The sequence below is a fragment of the Dendrobates tinctorius genome, unplaced genomic scaffold (assembly GCF_039654945.1).
Source record: "Dendrobates tinctorius isolate UK_male_01 unplaced genomic scaffold, ASM3965494v1 ptg000048l, whole genome shotgun sequence".
In the NCBI taxonomy this organism is placed as follows: domain Eukaryota; kingdom Metazoa; phylum Chordata; class Amphibia; order Anura; family Dendrobatidae; genus Dendrobates; species Dendrobates tinctorius.
Genome location: NW_027361716.1, coordinates 1,436,858 through 1,450,769, shown reverse-complemented (window position 1 = coordinate 1,450,769; position 13,912 = coordinate 1,436,858). Strand labels below are relative to the sequence as shown.

Genomic DNA, 13,912 nt, shown 5'->3' with positions numbered 1-13,912 from the left:
TAAAGCAATTAAACTTGGAGATGTGTGCTCGTGTCATCTCGGCTACAACTGCTCCTTCACTTGCTAAATACATCTGACAACATTGAGATTCTTCTTCATGGTGTTTATCAGGGCTGTGGAGTCGGTAAGCCAAACCTGCGACCCGACTTCTCAATTTCCCTTCCACCGACTCCACGACTCCGACTCCAACATATATTGCTTATATTTAAGTGAAAAATTTATTGTAGTACAAAGTGAACATCAGACATTTAATCATTTTTATGATACAAGAATCAAGACATTTAGACAGAACATAATATTTATTGGAATACAACTTTAGAACACAAAAAACTGTAATAAATTGTAAATATGTAATACACTATGTAATATCGATTACATATATATACACAGTATATACACTCACTGGCCACTTTATTAGGTACACCTGTCCAACTGTGTGTTAAGACTTAATTTCTAATCAGCCAATCACATGGCGGCAACTCAGTGCATTTAGGCATGTAGACATGGTCAAGACAATCTCCTGCAGTTCAAACCGAGCATCAGTATGGGGAAGAAAGGTGATTTGAGTGCCTTTGAACGTGGCATGATTGTTGGTGCCAGAAGGGCTGGTCTGAGAATTTCAGAAACTGCTGATCTACTGGGATTTTCACGCACAACCATCTCTAGGGTTTACAGAGAATGGTCCGAAAAAGAAAAAAAATCCAGTGAGCGGCAGTTCTGTGGCCGGAAATGCCATGTTGATGCCAGAGGTCAGAGGAGAATGGGCAGACTGGTTCGAGCTGATAGAAAGGCAACAGTGACTCAAATTGCCACCCGTTACAACCAAGGTAGGCAGAAGAGCATCTCTGAACGCACAGTGCGTCGAACTTTGAGGCAGATGGGCTACAGCAGCAGAAGACCACACTGGGTACCACTCCTCTCAGCTAAGAACAGGAAACTGAGGCTACAATTTGCACAAGCTCATCGAAATTGGACAGTAGAAGATTGGAAAAACGTTGCCTGGTCTGATGAGTCTTGATTTCTGCTGCGACATTCGGATGGTAGGGTCAGAATTTGGCGTAAACAACATGAAAGCATGGATCCATCCTGCCTTGTATCAACGGTTCAGGCTGGTGGTGGTGGTGTCATGGTGTGGGGAATTTTTTCTGGGCACTCTTTGGGCCCCTTGGTACCAATTGATCATCGTTGCAACACCACAGCCTACCTGAGTATTGTTGCTGACCATGTCCATCCCTTTATGACCACAATGTACCCAACATCTGATGGCTACTTTCAGCAGGATAATGCGCCATGTCATAAAGCTCGAATCATCTCAGATTGGTTTCTTGAACATGACAATGAGTTTACTGTACTCAAATGGCCTCCTCAGTCACCAGATCTCAATCCAATAGAGCATCTTTGGGATGTGGTGGAACGGGAGATTCGCATCAGGGATGTGCAGCCGACAAATCTGCGCCAACTGTGTGATGCCATCATGTCAATATGGTCCAAAATCTCTGAGGAATGCTTCCAGCACCTTGTTGAATCTCTGCCACGAAGAATTGAGGCAGTTCTGAAGGCAAAAGGGGGTCCAACCCCTTACTAGCATGGTGTACCTAATAAAGTGGCCAGTGAGTGTGTATGTATATATATATATATATATATATATATATAACACTATGTAATAAACTATGTAAGTGGCAAAAAAACAGTTTTCAAAAAAAACATACTACATAACATTTGTGCAGTCTATCAATTTGTTCTAAGAAATTGAATTGCCTCCATCAGATCCTCCTTCATAGATGACCTAAAATCTGACCTAATAATTTTAAGGCCAGAGAACAACCTCTCTACACAAACTTGGGTTGGAGGCAAAGCCGTAACCACATGGGCAACATCTCTAACAATTTTCAAGTATAAAGGAATTGCCTCGTGCACAGACAATTTTGATGAACGGTTGAATTTTTCTTTGAGAGTAAGTGAAACATTTTGCTGAAATATGGTCAATCTGCTTGCTATAGGAGACAGAGTGAAATCTTTTTCCTTGCAGCAATGCTTTGCCTGCTCCATATCATCCAAATACTTGTCAAAGTCAAACTCCTCATCTCATGAGGATGAAGATATGGCAGCAGTAGCACTGTCAGGACCCAAGTCCTCTTGCGCCTGGCAGTCCTCCTGTAGGCCACTCATCCTAACTGCTACCTCAGTCAGAGCTTCTTTTCCTTTAGTAAGCTGTTGATCATCAAGCAATATACGATGACTTGGGTCCACATAAACAGCTGCCAGAAAATTTTTATTTTCCAATAGCAGTGTCTCTCTCCGTTTCATTGAAGCAGAAATGCCATCTGCGATTAAATCTCCTCTTTGGGACAGGCAAAATAGCAAGTTCTTTCACTCCCTTATGAAAATGCCAAGAGTTAAATCCTCAGCTTGTAATTTTTTAGTCATGGTAAATAGGTGATTAAGCAATTCCTTCAGTTCAGCCACCTGTGTCCATTGACCTTCATTTAGGGTTACCTTAGGGTTCGCCATATCTATAAGAAACGGTTTTAGCTAGGATCAAAACTAGGGGGGGGAAGAACCTCATACTGTTCCGCAGAATCTCATACTGCACACCTCAGCTGCTGCAGAACCTTATACTGCACGCCCCTACACTTGAAAATAAAGCCTGCACCTTAAGATGTGGTGAATGCAGTCTATTTATTCCAACTATCAATTGATGTTGATGTGTTACTGATGACGAGCAATGCCTGTCCTGGGCATCCTTTTGGGCAGCTATGAGGTGTACCTGACTGGTGCTAAAAAAAAGGAGTGTTATTCTGTGTGCTACCCGGCTTTCATTCTTTTTGGTACAGATGAGATATGGATAGACAGATATGGATAAATGGATATATAGATAGAGCAGATTTCTAATCTGCTTTTGCTATTGAAAACATCTATGAGCTCAAAAACCTTCCAGGTGATGCGGTTTTTTAAAAAGCTGATCTGCTTTTGCAGCTGAAAAACGTATCCTCAAAAAACGCGGCAAAAACGCTGTGTGTGAATGTAGCCTTAGATCAGGAATAGAACAGCCATTTATAGGACATTTCATAACTTTCCCAAATTCCTATGAAAAAATATTCAGCACATTCTGCATTGAACTACTGTACCCAATTTATTATATATTTTTGTAGTCGGAGTCGGATCATTTTATTCCGACTCCGACTCCACAGCCCTGGTGTTTATACATATCTGTGGTGTCCAGTGCATTGAATAGGTATTCATGCCTCATGGGTCATTGTCCTGCATGAAGGTGAACCTACACTTTAATCTCGTAAGCTGCAAAAGACTTCCAGGTTTTCCTGTAGGATTGCCATTTTATTTAGTTCCATCCATCTTCCCTTCAGCTCTGAGCAGCTTCCATACATCCCCAACAGCATGATGCTGCCACCACCATGTGCGATGGTGGTGATGGTGTTTTATGGGTGAAGTGCAGTGTTCATTTTCCACCACACATCGCATCCTCTATTTACTCCTATAATGTCTACTGTAGTCTCATTGGACCAAAGCACCTTCTTCCACATGATCGATGTGTCCACTAAAAATGTCTTTTTGCAAACGGTACTTCTTGTGGCTTTTTTTTGCCCCTCTCCCATAAGGGCCAGATTTGTGGAGTATGAGACTAATAGTTGTCTTGTGGACAGATTCTCCCACCTGAGCTGTGGATCTCTGCAGCTCGTCCAGTGTGACCATGGGCCTCTTGTTTGCTTATGTAATTAGTACTTGCTTGGACTGTGAGGTTAGGTGGACGGCCATGTCTTGGTAGCTTTATAAGTTGTGCCATATTATTTCCATGTTTAGATGACTGACTGTCAGGTGTTCAGAGCTCGGGGTATTTTTTTCATAACCTAACCCTGCTTTACTCTTCTGCACAACTTTATCCCTGACCTGTCTAGTGTGCTCCTTCTTTTTCATGATGCTGTTTGATCACTAATGTTTTCAGACAAACCTCTGCGGCCTTCACAATATATCTACCTCTAATTCCTACATAGAAATATAAAATAAGTGCAAGTTTTTTGGACTTGGAAGTAAAACATTTTGTATCATATATGCTTGATAATTTAGGGCGCCCTTTATTCCTATACCATTATTTTAAGGCATTGTGATCTACAATGGCAGTATAAAATCTCGTGACTTATCCTTTTGCTCTGTCTCTGAGTTCATGAACTGGTACCTAAAAGCAGTCAAGGCTTCCTTACAAACGTTCTGAATTTGCCTGACTTTCGGGAAGGGTAGAATGTTCCTCCAAACTTCCGATACGTTTCGTGCATTTCTCGGAGTGGTTTCGAAGGCTTCCTTTCATTTGCCTGGTCCTTCCCCATGAGTTATATTGTAGCTCCATTGACTAAGATGGTCCATCAATTGTAAATTTGCAAATTTATACATCTCCTCCACTTTTTCTAATGGATTTCTCACCAGATCTTCATACCTGACCAGCATGTATTTCCCTTTTAGGAATGGAGGTTTGTGGGTGGCCGTCTTGTACATATTAACGTGACTCTCACAGATTTTCTGTAAGACCTCATAGTTTGTGTCATTTATCTTCGTGCCGTTCGTGTCGAGGATGATGCCATTGTCCCCCGCAAGAGCTCTTGGAGCCTGTCCGTGAGACTTGCCGACTGCTCGAGGGTCTAGTACCAAATGAAGAATTTTCATTTTTAAGGAAGGGTCTTCGAGAAGAGGATAGAGCACCGTGATGTCCAAGAATCGAAGCTCTTTCACAAAAATGTGGCTGTATTTTTCACATGCCTCTTCCACTTTACTAAAAGAATCGTTTCCGCAAAGTTTCCTACAAGCCGTACCATTTGTGATGTTGGAACGAGAAAAGGAATCGCACGCGGGGGGTGAACAGAGAGCTTTGTTGGAATACCACTGGAATAGATTCAAAACTTTCTTCTTATTTTCTATGTATGTATCAAACACAGACATATCTCATTTAAAGACTGATCGGACCATGTCCCTTACGGCCATGTGAAGAACGTGGGCACTGTAGCACGGTAGGGTCTTCCATACGTGCCAAGCCGGCTCCATCAAGTAGAAGACATCAGGGTGCTGGCTAAAAATCTGACCTAAGAGCGATGATCCAGACCTCCACGTCGAAAGGATGAGAAGAATGAACCTTCCTCGGTTCTTCAATAGTTGGTGAATTAACATGATTTTTGGTGTAAATTAACCAGGAAAAACACAAATTAGTTAAATCCATCAATTAATAAGAATAAATTGTAAGCTACAAGTTACAAAGGTATACTAGATAAAATTTTAGTAAATCATTAATGTACAAAATCATCCACAACATTTGACACTTCTATCATCGTCCCCTCCCTAGCCAGGGCCTATCGCTAGGGTTAGGCAGGGTTTAGGGGCCTGCTTGGCAATAGGTGCGAAACCTAATTAGGGATGTCAGGAGCGACAGGGTGTTCTTAGATCTGCCTAGGGGTCTCCACTCCCCCCTTCCCTAGTGTTTGGGCCTCCCCTCCCTTTTCCCGTTGTTGTGCACCTTGCTTCTCCCTCACCCAGCGTGACTGTGAGTTACTGATTTATTTGAATATACTGTGTGATTATTTTATTTGGCACACAAGCCTTCGAAACGATATAGATTGAAAACAAGACTAAAAATCTGGACATTTGGAGAAATAGTATTCAAAAGTTCAGTAGGAATCAAAACTAAATGGATAGAAAAAATGGAAATTGTCATGTTTAGGCTGCGCTGCGGTAATGAAGAGCCTTGGGATTACAAATTGTTTTTTATTAATACCAACGCGTTTCTGCACCGAACCGGCCCCTATGTCAAGGCATAAAAACAGGATTTCTGGATTGCTTACCATAAAATCTGTTTCTCGGAGCCTTCACTGGGGGACACAGAAACCATGGGTGTATGCTGCTGCCACTAGGAGGCTGCCACTATGTACAGAAAAAGGTTAGCTCCTCCTCCGCAGTATACACCCCACCGACCGGCACTAATTTCCTCAGTTAGTGAGAAAGCAGTAGGAGAAGTAACAAAATAGAGTAACAACAGCACAGACAACTCAACTGTAACCAACAACCAACAGAAGAACAGGAGTTGCAGAAACATGGGAGGGTGCTGTGTCCCCCAATGAAGGCTCCGAGAAACAAATTTTACCGTAAGCAACCCAAAAATCCTGTTTTCTCTATTGCTTCATTGGGGGACACAGAAACCATGGGACGTCCCAAAGCAGTCCCTGGGGAGGGAGAAGCAAACTTCCATTAGGTCTGAGAACTCAGCACCGCCGCCTGAAAGATCCTTCTGCTTAGGCTGGCGTCCGCCGAAGCGTAGGTGTGGACCTTGTAAAATTTGGCAAACGTGTGGATCGAAGATCAGGTTGCAGCTTTGCAAAGCTGCAGCGCGGAGGCTCTGTGGCGCACCGCCCAAGAGGCACCCACTGCCCGGGTAGAGTGAGCTCTAATTCCAGAAGGGGGCACTCGATGCTTGACCCGGTAGGCTTCCAAAATTGCTATTCTGATCCAGCAAGCAATAGTAGCCTTGAAGGCCAGCTGACCTTTCCGCGCACCATCTGGAATGACGAGAAGTGAGTCTGTCTTCCGCAAGGGAGCTGTCCTAGCCAGGTAGACCTTCATCGCCCTGACCAGGTCTAGCTTGTTAAAGGAGCGCTCCAGAGGGTGGATTGGACCCTGACAAAAGGATGGGAGAACAATGTCCTCATTTAGGAGGAAAGTGGACACCACCATAGGGAGAAAGGAAGGCGAGGGCTGCAGGACCACCTTATCCTGGTGGAGCACCAAAAAAGGGGGGCGACAAGAAAGGGCCGCCAATTCCGAAATGCGCCGGATGGAGGTGATGGCCACCAGAAAGGCTACTTTCCAGGAGAGAAGAGATAGGGAGACTTCTCTGAGAGGTTCAAAGGGTGACCCTTGAAGAGCCTCCAGGACCAGATTGAGAGCCAATGGATCCACGGGAGCGTGGTACGGAGGTGCCGCATGAGCCACTCCCTGAAGAAAGGTCTTGACCTGCGGACAGGAGGCCAACGTCTTCTGGAAAAGAATTGAAAGCTAAACTGACACAAAGCTAAACTGAGGAAATTAGTGCCGGTCAGTGGGGTGTATACTGTGGAGGAGCTAAACTTTTTATGTACATAGTGTCAGCCTCCTAGTGGCAGCAGCATACACCCATGGTTTCTGTGTCCCCCAATGAAGCGATAGAGAAGACCAAGTTACTCTGATGGATAACTTGTTAAGGGTTATTGTGAGGACACATCATTGTATCTTAATTAACCAGATACCTATTTTTAGTGTTTCTTTCTGGTTGGTCAAGAAAACAGACTGATAAAAGGGTCATGGAAAAATGATATTTGCTGATATGTTGATTACACATTGTCCAGGCCAGCTAGTTTGTTTGTTGACTTTTAAAATAGAGAGGAAAAACTATGCAAATAGATTAAATAATCAAATAATGTGACTTGCTCTCATCACCAGTCTTCACTTTTACCTGTGAATACTGGATGAAGGACATTTGTTAGCTATAAAAAGAGGTTACATGCCTCCGTATGAGAGAGGCAGATGTTCAGTCAAAACATCCAAAGGACCAGAGACTCTTTACAGGACAGCACCCCAGACATCATGGCTCCATCATGAGGAACAGAGATTTCACATTCTACAGGATGCCAGCTTAGGGGACCTTGGGCCCGGCTGGAAGAATACAGATTCTGCTCCATTGCCCATCACTGACTCAAGGACACATTTGTGAAAGCCAGTAATGGGACCCTGTGGTCACCTGGCTCCATGGACATGTTCGGAGAAGCCAGGCTGTGACCCTCAACTGGCCTTGTACCTCAATGGACTGTCACCTTCCTAAGCTTGTTGTTACCTTCTCTCTGTGCATGTCACAGGTGGGATAGTCGTCTGCGGAAGCTGAAGCCAAGGTTGTGACCCTCCGGTCAACTGGCGTTGTACCTAAATGTATTGTCACCTTCCTAAGCTTGTCATTACCTCTTCTCTTGCAATAGGTGGTAGTAGTCGGCCTTGGAAGCTCTGAAGTCAAAGCTGCTCTTGTCCCAGCGAGTCAGCGGCAGGGTGAGACTCTGTAATGTGCACCATCTTGGGTATTTTGCTAGGACTGTGCTACGTGTTATCTGCCCGTTTGTGGTTCAATAAAGTATTGCTACTCTGTTTTACCCTCACCCTGTTTTGTCTGAGTAGCATTATGCCCACGGTCATGATCATCATTCTACAGTATATGCTCAATATGATGCATGTAGTATACAACTATTCAATATTGTCCAGTTTGGCAGATTTCATGTACTGTATATGGGTGTCTAAAAGGAGTTTCCGAAGATCTATGCTCCCTAGCTGTAGTTTGATTAAAAAAAAAACCCAAAAAACTATAGCTTTACCCCCCTCCCCAGGTCCAGCACGGAGTCTACTGAGTCTCCACCACTGCTCCCGGTGTCTGTTATTGTCTGCAACACTAACGCCGTATCAAAAGCACTGCAGCTAATCAACCCAACTTAAGCAGAGCCTTTTGAGCACGATAATTGGCTGCAGCGATATCGACGTGACGTCAGCAATAACAAGCAGAGGGAGAAGCTGCAGAGACTCAGCGCTGGACATGAGGAGGGTGAGAAAAGTGCTGTTTGTTTTTTGCAACAAACTGCAGCCAGAGGATGGATTTTTCTAAAATTCCTTTAAGATGCTGAAATGGATATAAACTAGGGACTATAATTGTGAAAAAAACAGGATTTAACTGAGGTCCAGGGGTGGACATATCATTGGTGCAGCATGTGCAGCCACACAGGGGAACAAGAGGTGAAAGGACTATTTGACTGCAAAAGTGAACTCATCGATCTCTGATGTGCACGGAGATTTTTCAGTTTTCCCTTGGCAGATGGTGTTGTGGAGAGATAGGGGTCAGGGAGTTTGAATTGTAATACCAGGCCATATTGTTCTTCATCAGATAAGGCAGAGACATTTGGCAGCGGCTTTTTCCACTTTAAAAATATATGAACGCTGGTCCAGTTATTTTGATATCTGCGATTTGATGTTTTATTGCAGAGAAAGCCACATTTTTCTTAATATGTAAATGAGCTCTTAAGATCTATGGGCTGGACATAGATCTCCCTGAGAATCTGCCTCCAGAACTTATGGTAAATGAAAGGAGACATTAATAAAGTTAGACATGTAATGACTGACAGTCCGCTCTTCTGGTCCTTTTGGCCCATATTAATAGACCAATGCTAATACAGTATATAGCCATGATAACTGAACTATCTTGTTATAGATAGGGCATTGGGGCCCACGAATTTCAAGTTAGGCTACTGGAAGCAACAAACAAAATGTATAAAAGAGGTCACAGGTACGGGGGTAAATAATTCAGTAATAGTCTCAACAATGGTCAAATGTGATTGGTTTGTTTATGCATTGTATACAACACAGAAGTAATTGATCAAAGATGTAGGTGTGTACTGGCCAATAATATACTATAATGTTAGCGGATAAAAGGATGTCTAAGGGGTAACGGCTCTCCTTGTGTTGCAGGTTAAGCTGGCATAAGGAGACTTATAGGCCATGCAATGTTGCTCTGGGAAATTATATATGCTAATGGTCTCTTTGAGGAGGAAGAGGATTTGAACTTTAGTGACTCCTAATGGAAGTAACCAACCTAAAAGTCAATATCAATCCTTTAACAAGCCTTGCCACATGACTTATTGTCTGGCTTTGGTTGCATCCTATTTGCAGACAAGTGTTTCAGGGTGTTTCCCCCTCCTTAGTGCAAAGCAAGAGATTTGGATGGATGAGAAGCTTCTGGTAGGATTTTATGTGTTAATGTCTCTCCTTGTGGAGAGTGCCAAGTTGGTGTAGGGTCTTACACCGACTTGGCACTCTTCACAATGAGAGACGTTACTCCTTATAGTCTCTTCAGAGGACTCTCATCCAGCCAACTAATATCTTCCTTTGCACTGAAGAGGGGCAAACACCCCAAAACATGTGTCTGTAAATAGTCTCTGGTTAGACTTGTATCCTCTGGCAAGGCTTGTTAAAGGGTCGATATTGACTTTTAGAGGTAATATGTCTAATAGAAGGCAATAGAGTTTAAGTCCTCTACCTAAGTTAAGTGGACGCACATGTTTTTACAATAGCACTCCACTTCTAGTGTATGTGAGAAATGTCACGTCACATCATGTAGCAGCTACGGGTAGGAAACTGTCTAGGGACACTGAGCGTCTCTGCGCTTCTCATGGCAATAAGAATGCAAACAGAAACTGGCCAGATGGGAATGATCATGTACCAGGCAGCCTACAATCAAGGCAGAGGACAGGGCATTAGGATCTTGCATAGATCTTCCTGTAGAAGTTCTCGGGTAAAAGAAAATAAGGACATGTATGAGAGAGACAGATGAAAAGAGACAGAAAAAGAGAGATAATGAGGAAGACAGAGCAAGAGAGAGATAAGGAGATAGAGATAGTTAAAGAGAGAGAGAGAGGTAGATAAAGATATATAGATAATAGATATATGGATAGATAATAGAAGATAGATAATAGATAAATAATAGATGATAGAAGATAGACAATAAATAGACAATAGATGATAAAGAAATACAGAATGAGAGCTAGAGAGAAAGAGATACATAGAGAGCGATATAGAGATGGAGAGAGACCATTGTACAGCACTTCAGTTCCCTATTGACTTCTATGGGGTTCAGATTCAAGTTTGGTAGAGTTCTGGTACAGGAACTGCACTTTGGACTAAAGTTCGGTTGAATTTGATGACCCCGAGCATCCAAGGGTCCGCTCATTCCTACACGCAACACAATGATCCTTTGACTCCCCTTCATGTCCTGACATTTCTCCATACGGAGGGCAGGTCTAGTCCATATAGAAGGTCATCACTTTTCCCGCTATTATCCTTTATATCATGTCGCTTAGACCTGCCATAAAAGTGTTCCTAGATCCTAAGAGTGAGGGGTCAGGGGTTATAGGATAAACCAAGGGCCCTCAATTGGCTCCTTCCGTATTCTCCAGGGAGGGTGACAGCCTTTGCCTGCCCAATTTTCCATCGAGCCCTTGACATTTTTTCTACCCCTCCCATTAAACTTATATACAATTACATTACAACAAGGAAGACCTAAGAATGACAGATACTTGTAGATGTTACCAAAAGGAAAGTCATTTGTGTGACCCAATAACAAGTAATTAATTGAATGAGACAGGGAACATATATGAGATGTGTTACCTTATATGCAGGCGTTATCCGCTCTTATAAGGATGCATGTTTCCACCTCTGCACAGCGCTGTATACACTACATGACGGGCACGGTGTACAGCAGGAGATGGCGGTGCTGATGCTTTGCATGCGACCAGATCACCTGTGTGACTATGTATGGCAGCGTGTGACAGGGGCGGTAACAGAGGGACAGATGGCAGTGTATTCCCTGTGGGCGCAGATATAAAGGATGTTGCTTTATCTTTGTTATTTGTAATATATTATCAGATAAATTTGCTTCTTTCACCTCCTGGGTTGATCATTCATTCTCAATGCATGTTATTCACTGAAATATTACATCCCTGCGATAGGAGATGACAGTTGGTGCTTTTAAAATTCTATGGAGGGGAAGGAGCTAGAGACGGACATTCCGCTACAAGTTCACCTGAAACAGTTACAGTTCTTTATAGAGCTTTATAAGCACCAACTGTCATCTCCTATCTCAGTAATGAGAAAGTCTGTATCATTGAGATATTACATTACTGAGATAGATGACAGTTGGTGATTTTAAGATTCTATGGAGAGGGAAGGCGCTAGAGACAGACACAGACATTCTGCCGCAAGTTCTCATGAAACGACAGTTACAGTTCTCAATAGAAGTTTCTAAGCACCAACTGTCCTCTCCTATCTCACTAATGAGACAGTCTGTATTCACTGAGCTATTACGTTACTGAGATAGATGACAGTTGGTGCTTTTAAAATTCTATGGTAGGAGCTAGAGACAGACATTCAACTGCAAGTTCTCCGGCAAGTGAGGCAATGTTCATACTTTCAGTATTTGTTCAGTATTTTACATCAGTATTTGTAAGTCAACACCAGGAGTGGGACAATCAGAGGAAAAGTATAATAGAAACACGTCACCACTTCTGGATTTATCACCCACTCCTGGTTTTGGCTTACAAATACTGATGTAAAATACTGAATATGTCAATGTGGAATACAGTCCTCCGTAGAACTTCATGAGCACCAACTGTCATCTCCTATCTCAGTCATAGGAAAATCTGTATTCACTGAAATTTTACCCTCGGTTTGGGAATGATCAGTCCCGAGGAGAAAGAACGAAATTTGTCTGACAAGATATAATGGGACAATTCATCAAAGCTTTTACGCCAGAAGATTGTCATAAAAACTTTGAAAAGTCGTCATTTTTAGAGGAAAAATTTTGCAACTTTTGGCATTTTCATGCCAGTTTGAGCAAAGCTGGAGAGCAGGAAGAGACGCGGCTATGGCTGCTCGTCAATTTTGTTAAAAATGCTGGCATTTTGTACTCTAGAAATCCTACTCCAGTCCCAGAATGGAGAATCATGCCACTCAGAAGATGCACCAAAATCTTTAAGTGGTGTGCGCCTCTTGGTGAATTTGGCACCCAGTACCCCAGCAATACTGGCGTAGTGTGAGATTGCACTATGCCAGTCTGAATTAATCAGCCCCAAAGGTTATAGAGTAAACATTTTAAATTTTATTTTTCATAAATCAGTAGGACATAAAAAATAATAAACTTTGGAATAGATTTTATCGGAGAAATCTGCTTCTATCTCTGCAATGATTGATCGTTTATTCTCAATTCACAAAAAACAGTGTCTTCAGTAATTCCAGATTTCCCCAGCACTGAGATATGAGATGACAGTTAGTGCTCATAATGTTCTATGGATCTTGTAGCAGAATGTCTGTTTATGCTTTCATTTCCTTCCTCCTCTTCATAAAAGATTATAAGCACCAACTGTTATTTCCCATCTCGTCAATGAGAAAATCTGTCTTCACTGAATAAAGATTTTACCCATTAAACGTCAATCAAGGAGGAGAAAAAAAAAGCAGATTTCTGTGATGCGAAACATTACAAAGTTGCTTATTTTCATGTGTAGTTTTGATTTATATAATGAAACATTAAAATGAATGTTACTCTTTAGTAAATGGAAAAGATAACACTTTTCTAAATGGTACTCCCAAAATCTTTATTTTTTTTTTTTTAAATTGATCCATTGCTAAATGGAATCTGTCAGCAGATTTGTGCTATGTAATCTGACAGCAGCACAATGTAGGGACAGAGACCCGGATTCCAGCAATGTATCACTTAGTTTACAGGGTGCAGCAGGTGTGATAGAATCACAGTTTCCTCTGCAGCGGATCTAGCAGAGCTCGGAATGCTGAGCTCTGTATAGCCCTGCGCACATCACTGATTAGCAGCTTTCTGTGTACACTGTGCATAAAGCTGCAAAGATTCATTTTGTCATAATGGGTTAAACCTTAAAAGCTAAATATTTTTCGCACAAGGTACAAATAAGGGCAGGGTGAGGGAGGTGTCCGAAATAATTTCTCAGTGCTGCGACTTCTTCAGGGTCATGTAGAAATAGCCATAAAAAGGGAAACAAGCAAATACTGTGACTTTTTATGTTACTATTTTTTATTCATGCTTTCATATTTGGCAGCACTGACCGAGCACGGCTCAAACATTGTAACAATGGGGTATTATTGGTCGTGGGTTCATCTTCTACAGCAGGGTTCCCCAACTCCAGTCCTCAAGGCCCACCAACAGATCATGTTTTCAGGATTTCCTTAGTATTGCTCAGGATGATAATTTCTTCACCTGTGTAATACAAAGGAAATCCTGAAAACATGATCTGTTGGTGGGCCTTGAGGACTGGAGTTGGGGAACCCTGTT

At 42.4% G+C, this 13,912-nt stretch overlaps 1 pseudogene; it reads right to left on the bottom strand.

Moving 5' to 3' along the window:
- Positions 1 to 4,110: 4,110 nt before the first annotated feature.
- On the bottom strand, positions 4,111 to 10,843 carry LOC141090262 (carbohydrate sulfotransferase 5-like; annotated as a pseudogene).
- Positions 10,844 to 13,912: the final 3,069 nt, after the last annotated feature.